This window comes from Octodon degus, unplaced genomic scaffold (assembly GCF_000260255.1).
Source record: "Octodon degus isolate 3935 unplaced genomic scaffold, OctDeg1.0 scaffold00012, whole genome shotgun sequence".
Classification (NCBI taxonomy): domain Eukaryota; kingdom Metazoa; phylum Chordata; class Mammalia; order Rodentia; family Octodontidae; genus Octodon; species Octodon degus.
Genome location: NW_004524588.1, coordinates 12,794,455 through 12,803,005, shown reverse-complemented (window position 1 = coordinate 12,803,005; position 8,551 = coordinate 12,794,455). Strand labels below are relative to the sequence as shown.

The 8,551-nt window shown below is 41.1% G+C and overlaps 1 pseudogene; it reads right to left on the bottom strand.

Annotated features, from left to right (window-relative positions):
- Positions 1 to 8,551, bottom strand: part of LOC101570733 — a 34,254-nt pseudogene that overhangs the window by 6,366 nt on the left and 19,337 nt on the right.

Genomic DNA, 8,551 nt, shown 5'->3' with positions numbered 1-8,551 from the left:
GGGGGCCGGGGCCGCGCGGAGCCGCCCTCCCAGAGCCGCCGCCTCCCCCGCGAGCGGAAACTTGAAACTCGCGCTGGTGCGGGCGAGCTCGCCCCGGGCGTCGCCGTCGCCCCCGGCCGCGGCTTCCCGGGGAGTCGGGCGCGGATGGGCGCAGGGCTCGGAGTTCGCGGCTGGCAGGGAGAAACAGGCCTATCTGAGAACTTCTGTTTGCCACAGAGAACATTTAAATGCTGGGCAGGTTTTAACCAACTGAAAATACTTGCTTTTTTAGGAGTAATTTTTGAAACGCCCCCAAAGCCTCCGTGGATGTAGCGCCAGTCGGCAGTACGAATTTTAATCCAAGCAAAGGTGTGTGATCGTTTTTGTCACCCAGGACCCTCTTTGGCAGTTGGGTGGAGAAATGCAAAAGAAAAAGTTGGCAGTAGGGTCTAAAGAGGAACCTAAATTATGCTGCTTATGGAGAGAGTTCTTCATCATCTAAATCCATCCAGTCCGCTCACTTCAGTACTAACTGGGAGCCGGATAAAAAGATCCTGACTTCTGAATCAGCGTTCCGTATCTCCATGCTCCACAAAACCAGATTAGCCTGTTTTACCCGGATTGCAGTGCTTTATTAAATTTATATTTTGTAAATAAGTTTCCACGTTCAAATAAATCTGAAGACTGTTTACTGTTATAGATCAAATCGTTGGTATCCTTCGTGCCTTAGCATTTGCCTTCGCGGAGACAGTTTTTCCAGGAACTCTTGTCAGATCACTTTCACTGACCTCCTCAGTGAGTTTCCACCATTGCCCTTTGAAACCCCTCTGAACAATTAACACCCCCAAGAGAAACAAGGGTTAAACTCAGAGGTCTTTAGATTGCAGATTGCTCGAGGATAGGAACCAGGTGTGTGCTTGGTAACTGAACGGGTCTATGGTGTTGTCAGAGACCACCAACAGATTACCTTCTGGCCCAGGGCTCAGGAATTATCCAGGTAATTGTTCCTCCTTCCTCAAGTCACTTACACAAAGATAGTCAAGTTCCTAAGTGGTACTCTAATCAAACAAGTCTATAACCCACTTTTGCAACTGAAAAGGAAAAATTCACTATTGTTGGATAGGTGTCAATGTTGTGAAAAGATTTAACTTGACTTAATGATTACTACAATCTCATGTTTGAGGTATTGGCAACATTTTTGTAAAAATGATTAAAGAGAACCTCAAAGGGGTAAGTAATGTGTGCTGTATAATCTGGCTAGAAGATGTCAGAGCCATGACCAGACTTACATATGCATTTAACTTCAAAAGCCTTAATTTTGTCCTAAGATTCTGAAAATCGAATAGACCAGAAGTTCTAACTTCAGTTATCATATTAGTCAATATTGAAGTAATATTACTAGTGAGATCAAAGGATGCTATATTTGTAAGGATGTAAACTGAAATAACCTTTATAGAAAGCTTTTGGGCATTGTGATTCAATCTGTAAGAATGTTCCTAGCTCTTAGAACCTGGAATCAGCCCCACATGCCTACATTTTCTTTTGAGACAAGATCTTGCTAATTAGCCAAGGACAGTGATAGCCACGCTTTTAGAGATGAGGGCCCAAACTGCAACCCAAAACCCAGTTTGGAATAAACAGCTCGTACATTACCATCTTTTGTCTTAAAAATAACTCGAGTACCATAGATTTTGAGGTTTGCCACCACTGGCCTTGGCTAAATTAAATGCTTGGATTACAATTACCGGCATATACCACCATACCTGCTGGGATTCTTTCTTTAGGAAATAATCTGCAATAGAGGAAAGCTTTATTAAGAGGCTTCATAATATAATATAAATGTAATTTATAACATATAAATTACATATATATTATGTATATAATTATTTATGAGATGCAAAAATTTAAAATATGGAAACTAAGTGTCTAAATAGTTGTATGTGCTCCATAATATTAGATTTAGAGTAACAGTTTTAAATGTTTATTATGAAACAAGTTTTAAATGTTTATGTACCAAAGCAAGAGTTACAGTGTTTGTTTGTTTGTTTGGAGTCAGGGTCTCTGGTTGTGAACCCACAGAGGTCCTACTGCCTCAGCTTCTGAGCGCTGAGAAGATAGGTGTGGGCCACCATATCTGGCAAGATTTTATAATTTTAAGTGGGAAGGAAGCAAATTATGAAACCGATGCAGTAAAAATTATAAAGTGTGGAAAAAAAGGAAAATTCAATCCCATAGTTTTCTCTGGATAGTTTTTCTATGGGCATTTCATCTTATTTCATCATTTATTCTTTTCTGTGTCACTTTTACAGTGTTAACAATTTCATATAAGATGAATTTTACAACAATTACAAATTGTTTGTTACACAAAAACAGCAAAGTCACTCTTTTTCTTTCTTTCTTTTTTTTTTCCCCCGGTACTGGGGATTGAACTCAGGCCCCTGAGCTTGCTAGGCAAGAGCTTATTCTACTGTGCTATCTCCCCAGGCCCAAGTCACTCTTTTCTAATCAGAATCATGGTAAACTGCTGGCAAAATTATGGTCAGAGTTAAGTTCATTGTTAAGTAAAATATATGTACTTTAAATGAAATATTGGAGAGTTAATTGAAAATTGTATTTCTCATTGTTACTCTAGCACTTCAGATTTCAAAGGAGAAAAGAATACATTTGCTGAAAAGTTTTCCTCGGAAACATTCTGGTGTTAATAGCTACAGGACAGGAAATATTTTTCATGTAGGACATGATACCTTAAAAAGGAAACATAAGCCTGACACAGTGGCACGTGGCTATAATGCCCGCATTCTAGGAAACTAGGCAGGAGGATGGCAAGTTGGAACCCAGGAGACACAGTTTAGTGACTCCGGGAGATCCTGTGTCAAAATAAGAAGAACTGGGGATGTAGGTCAGTGCGAGGGCCCTGAGGTCAATTCCCAGCACTGTAAAACTAAAATAAGAATAAAAATAAAATCATAAAATAGAAACAATCCAATCTGTTACTAAGACATTGTGCTAAAATCTATAATATATTGATTTATTTTGAATTCTGGCATTCCCATGACAGTTATAAAGCACCTCTCTCCTTACCACAAACTGGAGGACTTCAGTATTAAGAAACTTCAGTTTTGCAAGAATGTTTCATCGGTGAGAAGAGTTTTGCCCCTTGCTAGTTTGAGTGAGACTTGAGTTCCTGCCTCCGGCTCAATGGGAAGGCCGACAGTGCTGTGCACAACAGCTCTAATAAAGGTAGACACAGAGGCCTGGGAGAGGGTGAAGAGGCCAATTAACTGCCTGGAGAAGACACTGCTAGGAGAGGAGGTGGGAGGGGAGGAATGTGTAGACATTCCCTGCAGAGAGAAGCAGGGGAGAAGCAGCTGACCCTGGAGGCGGAGTGCCCAGACAGGGTCGGTGTTTAGCTGTAAGTATGTTTCTAACCAGACATTTCAGAAAGGTAGATGGAGCCCATGTTGGTAGTACGGAATTCGTCCTTCATCCTTGAGGAAATAGGAATCCATCTGTAAGAGGTATTAAGAAGAGGAACAATGTGATTCAATTTATATTTTATTAAGGTAGCTGGTGTGGAATACCCGTTTCAGTAACGGTGAGAGGGGACGGTGAGGTCACTGGGGACACCTTGGGTAGACAGTTTGACTACGAAGATCCCTGAAAGACAGAAGTCTGAACAAGGGAGGTGGTAAAGAAGGGGAGAGAGAATCAATTAAAAGATTTGGGGTTTGCCAGGCATGACAGACCACACCTATAATTCCAGATTCCCAGAAACAGGAAGATGAGAACTTGGAGGCCAACCTGGGCAACACAGTGAGACTCTATCTCAATTTCTTTCTTTCTTTCTTTCTTTCTTTCTTTCTTTCTTTCTTTCTTTCTTTCTTTCTTTCTTTTTTTAAATGTATTTAGTACAGGGCCTACAGGGTCTCACTACGCAGTTCAGGCTCATAGTGATTCCCCTGTTTTCAGCCTCCCAAGCACTGGAATTATAGGCACACACTACCACACCCAGTCTCGACATCTCAGCATGTCCCACGGGTGGGGCTGGCATGGCATGCAGGGGATCGAACCCCGGTCCCTGTGTCTACCTAAGCAGGCACTTTAATCCACTGAGCTATCTGGCCAACCCCTCAAAAATTTTAAAAATGGGGCTGGAGAGATAGCTCAGTGGTCTAAGTGCCTGTCTGGCAAGCGTAAGGACCCAAGTTCAATCCCTGGTACCCCATGCCGTGCCGGCCCCCAGAACCCTGGGCTTGGTGATGCACATGTGTAATCCCAGTGCTGAGGAGGCTGAGATAGGAGGATCACTAGGAATCTGAACTGTGCAGTGAGACCCTGTACCAAAAAAAAAAAAAGTCTAGGGATATAGCTTGGCGGCAGAGCCCTTGCCTTGCAGGCACAAGGCCCTGGATTGAATCTGTAGTACTAGGGTATAAATAAATAAATAAATATTGGAGATAGGCTAAGGAGCAAAAGAAGAAATCCATACATGATTTCAGGTTTCTAGTATCAGTAAAATAAGTGGGGAGTAGAAAAACAAGTAGAGCTAAGAAAAAAAAAAAAGATAATGACGCAGATTGAGAACAGGCTGAACTTTAAACATCTACAGAAAATCTTGGAACAAATGTATATTCAGTGATAGAAAGAAATGAGCGATAGGAATTATGGCAAATGAGACATCCAATAAGCATTTATCAAGTAAAAGATCACAGAAAACATGCCAAGACATGCTTTGCTTTTCCACGTATTTCTTTGAAAATACACTTGTGTAAGCTAAGGATTTCTACAAGATTAGTATTAAAATAGTCTAATGTAATATACTAAAATGTTTTTCCCATTGAAACATTTACCTCTGCTAGGGACAGCAACATACACCTACAATCCCAACACTCTGAGAGCCTGTGGTAAGAGGATCAAAAGTTGGAGTACTGCCTGTACAATTTAGCAAGACCCTATCTCAAAATTTTTAAATCTTTGTAGAAGTGAAAGGGATGTAGCGCAGTGGTAGAGGACCCCTGAATTCGATTCCTGACACAAAGTACCACAAAATGAACAAGGAAGTAAAACTTTACTAATTTTAAGAAGCTAAAAGGGGGCTGGAGAGACAGCTCAGCAGTCTAAGGGCCTGTCTGGCAAGTGAAAGGACGGGGGTTTGATCCCAGGTATCTTATCCCCTGCCCCACCCCCACCCCCAGGGCATGCTGAGCTGGCTACCAAAAGCAGATGTGGTGGCTCAGGCCTATAATCTCAGTACTGGGAAGGCTAAGACTGGAGGATCACCACAAGACTACGAGTCCGAGCTGTGTAGCTAGACCTTGCACTAAATAAATAAATAAATAAATAAATGATTTAAAAACATTTTTTTAAAGAATTCAAGCATTACAACTATTTTTAAAACACATACAGCCAGGTATGGTGGTATATGCCTGTAATCTCAGCACTTGGGAGGCTGAGACAAGAGGACCTCTGGGAGTTCAAGGATTGCAAAGTGAGCTGAAGGTCAGCCTGGGCTACATAGCAAGATCCTGTCTCAAAACAACAGAAAAAAAAAAAAAGAAGATTTTCTATCATACACCACAATGTTTCATACTATTCACATTATCTTGCATATTTAAGTATATAGTCACAATGTGTTGAACAGTATGATAGCCTGCAGTAAAAGTAGGCAAAGCAAATAAAACTATCTTATCATTTGCTTTGTATGCCCAGTAAGCCATACACATTTAATTGCTGATATAAGCTATAAAATTTCAGTAGAGTCAGTAGAGGTATGATGGTTAACATACCTAAACTAAGAGTCATGAAACCACCAGTCTATTCCTACCTTTGTTTTCTCCCTATCTAAGATCAAATTACATAAGTACATAATTCATGTGTTCACAGATATGAGCATATTAGCCTTCAACAAAGACAAGGTAAAAATTATTACTTAATCCTTTCTGCTTGTATAATGAAGGCAATTTTATTTGTGATAAATGGCAGTAAAATTTTCAAAAGCAAGTCATAAACAGAGCGGAAAGAGTCTAAATGAGGACATCTAGGAACAAACTTGGCTGGATTCCCAATTCCTCCCAACACATTACAAAGTGACCTTGAGAAAGGTTTCGGACTATTCAGTTACCTACTTGTAAGCAACATTAAAAGAGGAAGAATGTTACACATTGTGCCTTTCTCAAGTATTGTTCTAAAATATAATGGATTTTCAGAACTGGAAGATGACCTTAAAGAGCACTGAGTCCCTCCTCCAACATTACGTTTTCGAACAACTTTCTCAGCAGTAGATTTCTGCCCCACTCTAAGAGCTATCGTGGGCAAATGTGTGTGTGTGTGCTTAATTTTCTCATCTATGCAACAAAGGAACTGGACTAGACCACCTGTAAGCTTTCTTAAAGGTCTAAAATTCTTAAGCTCTGATTCACATATATAAGCTATCTAATTTTGCTGGGTATTATGGGCCACACTTGTAATCCAGCACTCTGAGACAGCAGGGTTGAGAGCTGGACCCAGCCTGACCAACTTAGAGATGCAGTGAGACACTACCTCAAGAATTAAAAGGGCGTGGGGTGGGCACTTGGGATGGAGCTTAGTGTGAGGACTCCGGGGTCAGTTCCCAGTACTGCAAAGGAAAAGCATTGGTTCTCAGAAATACAATTATATAACTTATAGGCTTCATTGTGTATAACATACACAAAAAGCATATGTGTACAGAGAGATATTCACTATAATAGCTAGTAAGGATAGACCCATTTTACTCATTAATGACTTCATAAACTTTGAACACTGTTAAAGTTCTCTTACCTTACAGGTGGGTGGATAAGAGTAAATGAATTAATACACATTCACTCTAAATATTGGATATTTACAAAACTCTAGACAAAACTCTAAACAGTTTTTCTCTAGAACTTTGTAACATTGTAGTGTTGCATTAATTTAGCAGAATCTGCAGGACAGTGTCATTTACTGAGGAGGAAAGTAACCCAGCACTATTGGTGGTGGGTTTTCTTTCAGTGGTGGTTTTAACATATACTTACAAATAATTTGATTCTTCTTTCTTTAAGAGAATGGAATTAAATTTCCCTGTTCGGAGTGGGACTGGCACCAGAGGTGAGATCTAGATGTGTCCTCCCAAAATTCATATGTGGAAACTTAGTTGCCAAGGAGAGGGAGAGGCCCAGGAGAAGTCAAAAGAATAAGAGCATTATGTACACCTACCAACTCCCCACAGTGAAAGTAATCATTATGTATCACAAACACATCCTAATAAAAAGAAACTTAATCGCCAAATAAAAGGCTTCACCCAGCTTTGTCCCCTTTTCCCCCTCCTGTCTTTGTGCCATATGAGGACAAATATCAAAAAGGCACCATCTTAGCTCATTCTCACAGACAACAAACTGCTGGCCCTGGATCTAGGAATTCCTAGCCTCCGGCATTGTGAGAAATAAAATTTCTATTACGAATTTCCCAGCATCTTAGCTCTCCAGCACTGTAATGAAGTATGTAAGGTAATCAACAGAAAGAGAAAAGTCCCTGTGCCTCACAGGTCTGTGGATTCCAGGCCAAGGTCAAATGGTCCAAGTGCTCTGGGCCTGTGCAGAGAATGGCACATGGCGCCAGGGTGTGGGAAGGAGCTGAGTGCTCACCCCCAGAGAGCAAGACCAAGAGGCTGGACTCCCACAGTGCCTTTCAAGGCTTGCGCCCCATGACCAAATGACCTCCCACAAGACCTCCCCTATGGAAGATCTAAGGTCCCTACCAATGGTAGCACTCTGGGAAACAAGTTTTTAACACAGAGACCTTTGTGGGACACTCATCTAAGCCATAGCAGCGGGAATAGACTAAGACAGCATTCAACTTCTGAGACCAGCTCATGAGAGGTAGGTTGCTGAAGCTTCCTGCTCACTGTCTCTGGGATCACTTACTTTGGGCTAGGTCAGATGCTACTTACTGAGAGTATTAAAGCAGGCTATGGAGAAGGCCATATGGAGACAATGAAAGGCTTCTGCCATGAGTGAAGACCAAAGGTCTTCTGCAAACTACCAAGGGAATGAGCTGTTGTTGTGGCAAATGGCTCTTCTGGCCCCAGTCAGCCCTCTAGATGACAGCTGTCCCTGTTAGCATCCTAAGCCACCCCTAGGAATCCCTGAGCAGAACACTCTGCAATGCTCTTCCAGAACTCCTGACCCTCAGAAACTATGAGAAAATAAACATTGAAGTCACTAAGGTTTAGGTCATTTTGATTTCTCAATAGGTAAATAAGTTAGAAGACTTGACAGTTTTTAAGGTGAGTGAATTATTTAATAAAATCTAGACTGGGACAAGACCTCAAGGAAGAATTGACCTTATATGGCAGAAACACCAACTAAGACCTTTAGAGTTTGCCAAATTTGGTCAAATCTGGTCTTCTATTAGAAGTTTCCTATCTCAGTGAAGGTGTAGGCCTCATCTTTCACCTCTCTTCTCCTTGGTAACGTCATGCCTAACCTAATTACTTTACCTCCTCTACTTTTTTTTTCAAAATTGAAATATTTTAATACCTCCAGAAGTAGCATATAGAAAATAACAAAGAGCATAA